Source organism: Festucalex cinctus, chromosome 11 (genome assembly GCF_051991245.1).
Source record: "Festucalex cinctus isolate MCC-2025b chromosome 11, RoL_Fcin_1.0, whole genome shotgun sequence".
NCBI classification, from domain to species: domain Eukaryota; kingdom Metazoa; phylum Chordata; class Actinopteri; order Syngnathiformes; family Syngnathidae; genus Festucalex; species Festucalex cinctus.
Genome location: NC_135421.1, coordinates 22,493,715 through 22,506,086, shown reverse-complemented (window position 1 = coordinate 22,506,086; position 12,372 = coordinate 22,493,715). Strand labels below are relative to the sequence as shown.

The 12,372-nt window shown below is 35.4% G+C and overlaps 1 protein-coding gene across 1 annotated transcript in view; it reads right to left on the bottom strand.

The window, feature by feature from the left end:
- Positions 1–9,917: 9,917 nt before the first annotated feature.
- stx19 (syntaxin 19) overlaps positions 9,918–12,372 on the bottom strand; it is a 7,179-nt gene continuing 4,724 nt past the window's right edge. The window contains exon 5 of the mRNA XM_077537679.1: positions 9,918–12,372. This exon is cut by the window's right edge and continues 275 nt beyond it. The gene's annotated coding sequence lies outside the window, so the exon portion shown is untranslated.

The window sequence follows — 12,372 nt, the reverse complement described above, 5'->3', positions numbered from 1 at the left end:
GCTCATCGGCTTCCTTTGGAGAGCCAAGGGATGAACAAGAAGATGCTCAACGACATGATTGCTCTCATGACACAACCGTCAGGTCAGTCCGTCATTTCGAGCATGTACTTTTATTTTATTTATTGCCCTGGAAGTGACATTGAGAGCCTTGCAGACTTTTCGATTTGGCCGCGGGGTTCCGACGAAACGGCCACTGCGGACTGTGAACATTAGCCGGACCTCCTGTTTTTGTTACTTCCGTGGTTTCGCCGTGATTGACTTCTCAGGTAGCTATAAATGAAGCCATTTGGATATCATCTCAATGGTGAAGTCTGTGAAACGGTATTTGGAAAAAGAGCCATATTATTGAGTGATAGGGAGTAATCATCAGCTGAGTCCCGCGGGACGGCACAGTTGCTCTTCTGTATCAGCGCATTATTTCAGTAACTCTGCATGCCATAGTGTCATTTGTGAGGGGGGGATGGATTTCAGCACCTGTGTAGGATCATTCTATCACAGTGGCCTCCTTAAAACTCATTCACTCCCAGCCATTTTCACAGAAGCAGTCCCGTTCGCTCCAGGCTGTTTTACTGGATTTTGACTGATTTTGCAAGGCCCACAGAATATTGTCTCAATTGCTATAAAAGCATGGAACCTATCAAAAGAAAGATTAAAGTCTCTTCTTTCATCAGGACAAAAAAAAAGTATGTTTCTATCTGCTTCCGTTTTGCAGCAATTAGCATTAGAAGTGAGCTAAGTTTCATCATTTTTCACAAATCTATTCAAAATTGTAAGTAATTGAGCTTTTTTTTCTACATGGCCCTGGTTGATCTCCTTTGCTCTGCTGCCACCTGCTGGCCGTTTGTGTAATAACTACCATTTCTGTAACCGTTCTTTGCAGTTGAGAGGCTGCATCAAAGCCTTCTGTATGCTCTAGCATAAAAAAAAACAACAACAAAAAACGTATAAATACGTCTTTGGGACACTTAGAACATTAAAACAAAACGTATTTACACGTTATTGGGAGCAAATGAGTTAAATGGTACAGTGTACTAAACTTTTCTCCATTCGTGAACGGCTGTCAGCGAGGAGATGTCATACAACAGCTTGTATTACTTTTGTCATTCTGCAACGGCCGGTGTGATGGGAAAATTGGTGTGAATCTTGACGTTGTTTTGTGCTAAAATACAAATTTACATTGAGTCACAAGAGTCATTGTGGATTTAGAATCTCAGAAAAGATGGCGGTGAATGTCGTTTCGGAGAAGATGTTTCCTCTCGCAGTGGGATTGCCGACAAGACAGATTATATAGCATCACCTGGTTCCCGATGTCCACTGTGAAGAAAAGTAACACTGTCTCCAAAATCCCTTAAAACCATCATCTGAAGAATGTTTCGGTATGAGAAAACCATCTGTTCCTTCGTCAAAACGTCCTGCGAGTATTTATGAACGCCGTGGCAGCTGCGTTATTTTGATATCACGGCCTGATGTCTGTATTTTCTTCCACGGGATTCCTCCGTATGGATTTCATCCAGCATCCGTGCAACCAAGACAGACGCAGCAAGCTTCACTGGGGGGGAACTAAGTGGCGTGCAAGACAAAATGTCCCGAGGAGGAAGAACAATGAGACTGGATTTGCAAGTGCCTGTGTGCGAGGAGAGGATATGACAACACCAGAAGGAACCGCACGTTATGACGTTAGAAAAAAATACAAGTTTCATGCTAAAATTAAGTCCCAAAAAAATATCGCGAAACTTTGATCCATATCAGATCTCTTAAATAGGAAATATACGCTTTACCTCATTGATCAAAATTGATTGTCACTCTTGAGCGTAATGTGAGTTCACTCATTAGCTCCCAAAAACGTATAAATATGTCATATTTTAAATGTTTTAAGTGTCCCAAAGACGTACTTATACGTTTTTTGTTGTTGTTTTTTTATGCCAGAGCATTGAGAAGGCTTTGATGCAGTCTCTCTACTGCAGAAAGTAGTTGAGTGGCAGCAGAGTATAAGAGATCAACCAGGCCATGTTAAAACGAGCTGATTTCCCCACAGTTCTAAGCAGAATTGTGAAAAACGATGAAACTTAGCTATGTTCTATTTCTAATTGCTGCACAGCGGAAACAGATAGGAATACACTTTTTTTTTTCCCTGATAAAAGAAGAGACTTTAATCTCTCTTTTGGTATGTTCCATATTTTTATAGCAATAGAACATAATATTTCGCGGGCCTTGAAAAATCAGTCAAAATCCAGGAAAACACTTAAGTGAAAATGGTTGGGAGTTAATATAAACTATTGTGTACATCTGGAAATCAAAACAAAACCATAATAATTCTATAAATTCACATATTTGACATGTTTTAAGAAAATTACTATGCAGGTCTCCATTAGAAAGTTCAGTTTGTGAAATTATGCAGATAGTTGCAAAACATTTTAATGACCAAGATGGTTCCTTATGATTTCTAAGTGTACGTGCTGTCATGTATGTTTGTAGGATTCAATCATTTTTTTCAATATTTGAAAAACATGCATTCCAGGCTGAGTGAAGATTCAAATTTGGCCATGTTTGTGAATGTGAATGGTTGGTTGTCTTTATGTGCATTCCAATTGATGAGTGACCATTCCAATGGTTTATACCAGTCAAGGTTATAATTTTTTGATTTTTCATTTTAGTCAGGTTTTATTTCATTTTGACTTTTTAATTTCAGTTAGTTCAAATAAATTTTTGGAGTCAAGTTCACGTTTTATTAGTTTTTTTTTTCTTTCAAAAATCTTTGCTTTTTATTATTAGTTTTAGTGTTAATTATAGTTTTTTTAACTATATGGTGCAAACGTTGGTGTATTTTTCTGTTTAATTCATACTCCACAAATGTAATATTAATCAAATTACCGTGTCTATAGTGGGAGCGATACAACATATTACTGTAAAGAAAATTTTGGACTTGACTTCCTCTTAAAACATTTTCATATTTATTTTATTTTGCTACCGAATTATTTTTTTTTCCAATTTCAGTTTTTTGTTATTTTATTTATCTATATTAACCTTTATCCCAGCTCACGTGTGACCATGAAGAATATAAGTTCAGGGAAATGAATGAATAATAATAATGGAGAAATATCAAAAAATATGTACAGGTTTTTTTTTTTTTTTTTTTTTTTTTTTTTTAATATACAATTCTGTTTTGCCTCCTCAAAAAAACAAAAACAAAAAAAACCACAACAGTGGCATAATGCAAGACTTCACCTAAACTCAGGAGTCACTTCAGAACTCTGTCCAGCTAGCATGACAATATTACCTGGTGGTCACTGTTTACTTTACTGCAAATATTAGCCACTAGCTAACTAACCTTTTGTGACAGCAGAAATGTACACTATTGAGTGTGTTATTTCCTCACATGCATGCATTGTAAATCCAACTTTATAGGCTTTAAAATACTATCACATGATTTAAGATATATTAAACGGTAAAATTATACTGTGGCAACATATTTTCACCCAAGCTACATTTTTTCCCCTTCTTTTAAAACTCTCAATCGAAATTCCTGGTCGTCGCGCAACGAGGCTGTTTATTTCATTTCCCATAACTGCAGCAAGTCCAGTAATAGCTCCCTGTCGCCGGGTGCCCTCCTCCACACTGAAACGCAATTTAAATGCCATTCATTTCACATTTTTTGAAATCTCATTAACTGGGTATAAAGATCCGCAGAAATACATTGTAAATAGAATAGCTTGGCTCTGGATGAAGGATAATGTATTCATGATTAGTCGTCTTTTCTTCCCCACTTCCATCTTCCCAACACAGTTAAATGCATGTGAGTGTCAGCAGTCACTATTCGGGTGAAGCTCCTCCATACACCTCATCATCTTTGAAACAGACACCACCGAATGCAATAGAAAATGAATTAATTCAAATACTCCAAATCTGCTCCACTGAACTTAATAAATGGGATTCAGAGAATTAAAAGTTAAAAAAAAAAAAAAGAATATATTTTCTACATCATCAATTTTGCCAGCGTGCTGGTCTGCTTCACATTCAAGAGGGTTTTTCTCAGGGCAATTCTGCTTTCTTGCACTTTTCAAAAGTGTGCATTTTAGGTTAATTGATTTGCTCATAGGTGTGAACTGTGAATGTTTCTCAATTCATTACATATTTGTCATGTGATTGACTTGCAAGTTGCGACCAGTCTAGTGTGTACAATGTCCTCTTCTTTATCTCGGGGATTGCTTATTGCTGTGATAGGGATTATTATTATAGGTTATTTTTTGATTTTTTGGGAGGGGGTTGTTATTCTAGAACCCACCCACCCCCCACCCCCATATCACAGATGCCTTGAAATCCTGCATGTTTTCGATGTTGCCCTATTCCATCACACCTGATTCAATGATCAGGATCATTATCAATCTCTTGCAGAGCTTGCTGAGAAGATGATCGTTTGAATCAACTGTGTTGGAGAAAGGAAACATCTAAAACATGCAGGACTCCGACCCTAGAGGACCGGACTTTGACACCTGCACCCCACATGTTGCCATGACTTCAACTTTTTCTTCTTCTTCAAGATGAGAAACCTAATTTCACCTAATAATAAATAAATAAATTAATTAATTAATTAATAAATACAACAGATTGGTATACTCAGAAGGTATATATAAAAAAAAAAAAGCAAGAAAACTGCCAAATAACGAAGTAAAATTACAATATAGCAGGGGTGTCCAAATGTTTTCATTTGAGGGCCACATACAGAAAATCAGAAGGATGCAAGGGCCACATAATGTTATGAAGACAAATTGTGTTTAGTCCTAAAAATTGTATAAATAATTTATTTGTGCTTTTGCATATTTAGAAGAATGCTACAGTATATAAACCAATTTATTTGTAATATGGCAGTAGTGTTATTATAGTTTGGGAAATTTTCATTTTAGTTAGTTTTTAGTAGTTTTCAGGGTGGTTCTGTTAGTTTTTATTAGTTTAGTTCTTTTAAAAACTGCTTAGTTTTAGTTTAGTTTGTTAGTTTCAGTATTAGTATTAGATTTTTTTTTAATGTGTATTACTTGTGCGCAATATTTAAAAAACACCATGGGAGCAACGTCATCTGAAGGTGTTTTTCTATTGGCTGTTGCTAGATGACGTCACTTCTGTGTGACATACTTTCAAACGTCATTATTCCAGTTTATATCAAAATAAATCTACTAAAAATCCCATTTAAAATCATCCCCAAAAAATTAATTACCAAAGTCTAAAACAAAGGACATGTTTGGTATAGTTATAGTTAGTTAGTTTTGTAAACATAAAATAGTAGTTTCATTTAGTTTTCGTTTTTTAAAAAGCATTTTCATTTTTATTTTCAGTAAAAATATAGTTTTTTGAATTTTAGGTTTAGTTTTTTTTTTTCATTAGTTTTAGTTCGATACCCTCCCTTCTTACTTTGACCATCTCCAAACATTTTTGTTTTATTTTATTTGAATTGACTCAAATGCCATTTTTAGCATATGTTGCGGACTACTGAAGAATGGACGGTGGGGCGCAAATGACCCCGGGGCCGTAGTTTGGATATCGCTGCAATATAGGTTATCACAAATGAAAATCTGCAATCGAGTGTAGTCACAACCACGATGTAGCGAGGGAATAAATCACTTCACACCCAAGTCGACTTTAAAAACAAAACAAAAACAAACAAACGAAAGAAGAAGAAGTGGCTTGTTTTCTGTTGTGCTCACTTGATTTGAGTGGAACCAGCAGTGTGGTTTGACCTAATGGAAGAATGGAAAAAAGTCGCTTCTGGCGAGACAATCGGTTTCAGCGGTGGGATTAATAATAATTTGCTGACTCAGAAACGCAACATGCAACAAAGCACTTTTATGTCATTAACAATAAAATGCGGGAAGATTCTCACGTTCGTTTTCAGGTTGCCCATTCAAAGCCACTGTCCGTCGGATTGGTGGCAAAGGAATTTGTGGTTGTGTGAGGCTAACAAAAATCTGGCCGTGAGTCAGGAGCTTTATGAAGACCCCGAGGTGGTTCCTGACTGGAGCCAAGCCACTGTAATCCATTACACTGTGACACTTGGTTGGGGCAGACTCCGTTTCCCATGCCGCAGGTCATATTTCATCAGAGACGTACTTCACAACATAAAGATTATAAATCCATTTTTTATTTAAAGAGCTTGCGCAGTCTGTTTCAAACGTGTTATATTCAAATCACGTTTTATGCGTGTTGTCATGGTGACGCAAAAAAGCAAAACTATTCACGATGGGGCAGATTTTTGTGTCAGAGTCGTTTTAAATGAATATTTAAAATTGAAGTTTGCACTGTCTGGCCTGATCCGCACATTGATGCACACAATCCAATACATCTTAATGACGACAGTACAATTACGTTTGACTGGTAGACTACACACAACTTTTCCACTTTTGATTATGATAGCAGGAATTGCAGTGAATGCACTTACCGTATCTGCACGGTTTCCCCTCTCAGTTATCCAATCGAGTAAATAACATTATGAAACTTTGGGAGCCATCTAATCAATTTGTGCGTTATTTGTCGACGGGGCAAAGTAGAACATGGAGTCAAGATCATATTTCGTGGTACACTAACTCGACTAAGCACAGACAACGTCATCTTATTTGCACTTAATAGCTTGTGAGTCCCTTTAGCAAGGTCAAAAGAATGAGTTACAAATTTTTAAAAAAAAAACAACTGAGCACATTTTTTTTCCCTTACAAATGAAGTCGGCTGTCGCTGTTGAGAGCATACTGAACTCCTCTGTCTGTATACGGCCCATCTGTGGTTAAATTATACCCAAACTAGTTTACAAAAAAATGAAGATAGCCTATAATGATCCACTGAGATTATTTATATTACTAAATAGACCTCGATGGACTAGTGCAAGTGAAATGTTTGTAACTGAACGGGTTAACACATTGCAGGCAACATTGAGAAATTTGATGTTGAAATTTTTTCTGTCGGCTAAATGACTCGAACAATGAAATTATTGTGCATTTGTCAAACATCTGTCGAAGTGCTATACGATATCAGTCCCAGTTCTGGAAACATCGGTACTGTTGTTTTTTATATAATGCTTCTTAGTGTATATTGACATGTATGTATTTTTGCTTTTTATTTTTTATTGGTCTGTTTATGCTTGGACTCCGAGTCTGTGTCGTCATCATCATCATCATCAAGTCCACTTGACAGAAAAGAGAGGCTAATTTTCCCACTAAATGTAAAGCTTTTTGCATTGTTGAGAACATTAACTATCACAATCTCATAGTTCTTGTTTTCCATAAAGTGAGATTGAATCGTCAGAGACAAATGAATTTCCACCACATTTCAGTTAATTTTCACCTCACCGCTGTCCCACTGTGTGTCACAGATGTTTGCATCAGGCAGAACGTCTGCCAAGGCCTGACAAATATCCATGATAATTACTGGATATTAGCTCCCTCTACTGGCCACATCTCTTTCTCCTGAACAGTTAGCGTGCATTTTTTTGTAAACGTATGAATACAATACAGTCAGCCTTTGTATAATATTCTCTTTGTATCTGATTTAAAAAAAAAAAATGTAGCAAGGAAATAAGTCACATTTCCAGACTGTAGCGTCATATCAGCTTTGGTGTGACCTCACATTATGTTGACTTTCCTCAGTATGAAGGACAAAGCTTGCTATGAGCCTGCTTTTGGTGCACACTATGAACACAATCACACAAACTCACACTTCAACAATGGCTGGAACAAAATAGCTGCATTTTAGAGCTTATGTTTGCTGTGAGAGATCTATTTTGCTTGTATAATCTATGGTATACTGTATTTGCTTGTATTTAATTATATATATATTAGTGCTGTAAAGTGATTAACATTTTTTAACTAATCTTTCATTTATTCTTCTTATAGAAAAAAAAAAATCTCAAAAATTCTCTCTTACAGGTTTGGGTCTGCCCACGAGCACCACACTCCAGCAGGGCTGATTTGTGAGGCCCCAGTGGGGGTAACTTGAACAGTTTGCTCTGAGATGATATAACAAAGACGTACAGCTAATATGAGGCGAGTTAAAGGTTATAGGGCGCCACTGGAAGTAAATAAATGTATTTTTTTTAATGCTATAAATATTTTTAATTAATAGCTAAACACGGCCATTACATCAGAATTTTTTTTTTTTTTTTTTTTTTTTTGTAAGGTTAACCTAAAAACATAACAAAACAACAACTTCATATAATGCATACTTTCCTCAGTATTTTGTCGGGCAAATTATTTTCTTCAGAACATGTCCTTCTGCCCTCTTTGCCATTTTTTGTTGTTGCCACGTTTTGTTGTGGACATTCCTGGATTAAAGTGCATGGCTTTTTGTACTGTACACCACCTTCACTGTAAATATGTATTTAATCATAGCATAAATACTAGAGTGAATGAATGTAACCTATGCCCTAAAGCAGGGGTGTCCAAACTTTTTCATTTGAGGGCCACATACAGAAAATCAGAAGGACGCAAGGGCCACAATGTTATGAAGAGAAATTGCGTTTAGTCCTAAAAATTGTACAAATAATTTATTTGTGCGTTTGCATATTTAGAAAAATGCTACATTATACAAACCAATTTATTTGTAATGTGGCAGTAGGGTTATTATAGTTTTGGAATTTTTCATTTTAATTTTGGTTTGGAGTTTTGTTTGTTTTTAATTGAGTTAGTTTTAATTAGTTTTCAGGGTGGTTCTGTTAGTTTTTGTATTAGTTTTAGTTCTTTAATAAATCCTTAGTTTTAGTTTAGTTAGTTTCAGTATTAGTTTTAGATTTTTTTTTATGTGGATTACTTGTGCACAATATTTAAAAAAAAAACACCATGGGCGTGACGTCATTATTCCGGTTTATATCAAAATAAATCTACTAAAAATCACATTTAAAATCATCCCCAAATGCTCATGCATTCAATTAATTACCAAAGACTAAAACCAAGTACATTTTTGCTATAATTATAGTTAGTTTTATTTTAGTAGTTTTGTAAACATAAAATGTAGTTTCAGTTAGTTTTCTTTTTTTAAAAAGCATCTTCGTTTTTATTTTACTTCGTTAACAAAATATTTTTTTCATTTTAGTTTTTTCGTTAGTTTTAGTTAACTAAAATAACCTTTAATAGCACCTGTGTTTTTCAACACCTTCCCTTCTTACTTTGACCATCTTCAAACATTTTTGTTTTTAGTTTATTTGAACTGAGTCAAATGCCATTTTTAGCATATGTCGCGGGCCACTAAACAATGGACGGCGGGCCGCAAATGGCCCCCGGGCCGTAGTTTGGACACCCCTGCCCTAAAGTATTCTATTGTTGTCATTGCCATGTTATCAATGAGTTGCTTGTGAATTTTGGATGGAGAAATGTGTGCATGAAGTATTTCCAGTGAGATGGCATTATTTATTTATTTATTTTTGATATTACAAAAGCCAGAAAAGGCTGTAAAAAAAGAGATGCTGTATGATATGAACACATTTTCTATCTTCTTTCAGTTCATGATGTAATAAAAACATGCAGTAATGTCAACTTGGGCTTTTGGTGGGGAGGGAAAAAAATAAATAAATGGAAGCAAATTGGGGGCTGTAAAAATGACATGTGGTGGGAGGACAATTTTCAAAAGACACTTTTTAGGAATGTGTGGATGAAACTGGCTGATGGCCTTCAGTTGTCATGCACGAACAAATCTGCCGCAAAGAATTCTTTCCTGTCATTGTTAAACTTGTCCTGACCTCCCAGTAAATACTTCAAATAAGTAGAATGGCATTTTGTAACACAACTACAGTAAACAAAGTGACGATTCTCAGTCGGATTCAAGAGTAAAATCTGGACTCATTTGACACACGGGAGTCAATGAACACACTCACCGGCAATTATGTCAGTGAACACTGGATGGCATTGTTGCTGCTCGAGAACCTGTTTTTTTTGGGGGGGGGGGGGTTTATGTGAGGTTATGCAGCACAGCATGCTGGGCAGCATAATATATTGTCATTTCCTTTCCATTTTGAAGCGCACATGCTTCACACATTTATGTTTCGCTTTCAAAATGTCACCCCAATCAGTGCGAGGCTGTGGAAAAAACACAACGTTTCTGATGCTGCTGAAATGCCAGTAAACACCTGACAGAAATCCCACCTGCTTCCTTTACGAGACCCGGGGGATCCTTGTAAATAACATGTTCCCTAAATAAAACACCGTATTGATAGGTAGCGTTTATTAGATGTCACATGAATGGCCGACGTCTGCGAGAAAATGTCAAACTGACTTATTAAATGCCAATCCTGTCAGTCAGATGGAACATTAGTGCTGTTCAAGTTGAAACATGTTTGTTTTAAGTTAAAAAAAAAAAAAAAAAAAAAGTACACATCTTTAGCAGAAGTTAACGGTTCTATTTACACATTGATCTGAAAGCACAGTTGTAATCACAAACCTGTTTTTCCTGATTCGTATTGGCACACCCAAGTCACCTGTGCACCCTGTATTATAATAATTTCCTGAAAATGTAGCAAAAGTTGCACTTAACTCGGTCAAAAATGTAATAAACCCCACAATAATGTAATAATTTCACCAATAATTAAAAAAAAAACAAAAAAAACAAAAAACTGACCCGTTACTATGACAACACTAAAATGTTAATTAACAGTAAATTTAACACATCTGATTGTTTAACAATAAAACATGAACCTAACATTAATAAATAAAAAAAAAAGGTCAGGTACATTTAACTAACGTCTAATCAAGTGGGAGGAGATTACTTTAACTCTCTGCAAAGTTGCTTTAAATCAACTCTGTCAAATGACCATAACGATGACCTCCATTTAAATCAGACAGTGTTTAAAATACACGTTGGAACGTTGAAATCAACTCTGAAATATTTAACGACAAAATTTTAACGCTCCAATTTATGTTGCGATTGTGAAGTCCGAGATTCTCAAAACACAAAATGTAGAACTGATATATATATATATAGATATATATTATAAGTTTTACATAATCAGTTTTGAGGGGGGTAAAGACTCACCTGAAAATGTAATAAATCCCCAATAATGTAATAATGTGTTACGATATTGTTAAAAATGTTAATATCAGTCAGGATTTTTCATGTTTACATTTTCAGGAAATTAAAACATATTACATGCCTTTTTGAGTGTTTCTGTTTTTTTTTACTGGTTTATTATATCTAATGTGGATTGTTAAAAGTCAAATTATAAACCATAATAAATTATGAAAAAAATTAACATACATTTTACATTTTCCACACTGTGAATGTTTCAACCAGAGCAAAGTTATAATTAATTAGCCCTCAATTTTGAAAGAACAACAATTATTGAAATTATTATCAAATCTGATGAATAATACTCATTTAAAAAAAATAATCCCAAATTGAAAGGGAGTATTATACACGGGCCTTAATAAGAAATGAACATTTTTCACATTGTTGTGTGTTGGTACGTTTTGAATATTCATTCATATTATTCATTACAATAATAAGGGATACCAGACATTACACGAAAATACAACGAAAACCTGGCTGAGTTTTGGGGGCGTATTAAACACGTGCGTGTGTTATTCACAGGATTTTACGGTAGTCCAAATCTCTTTTTGTCATCTGGGAAAAAATAAATAAAGTACAATTGCAGTGCAACTGCATTTGACGAGAGTCCATTCTGGTCTTGTTGGTCTATGTCTGATTTATTCAAATGTAATTTTTTTCTGCACCCTTACAAAATGTTCAAAATAGAATTAATCCATGCAAATTATTTCTGAACTTGGCAGATAATGTTTCAAATTACATTTTACCATTCTTAGCAGTCAAATGTAAAAATAAGAATACTGCTTTTTCCAAGATAAATAATACTTTATAAATGATTGAACTGAAATGATCAGACTATGACCATTAAAATAGGCCGAAAACATTTCCTTTCCCACCATCATCCTCATCTGAAACAACAACAACAAAAATGATGTTATTACATTTTGGCTTTAGCTGAAAGTGCATTCTCTAAATAAAATTTTCAAAAGGTTCTATATTGCTTCTCTTCGAGCAAAAAGTTTGAACAATGGAGTTTGTGATGACGCAGTGACAGTTGGCGAGGTAGAAGTCTTGTTTGTGACCTCTCTCGGATGACAGTGAAGGTCTCCAATAAACAGCCACGTTGGTGAAGAGCACTCAGTGTGCACTGTCTCTTCCAATAGTAGTCACTTCACACTCTCTTCAAAGAAATAAGTGCCTCAAATATCAATTCCTGGCCTCCCCCCTTAATTGTTTTCTATGCTCTGCTGAATCTGTCTTCGCCGTTGCCGTGTTCAACAGCAACAACTGCAGTACCGTAACCTTCACTTTAATGGCACTCGATCCCAACGTTGTTTACTCCCAACAGGTAAGGGAGACGCT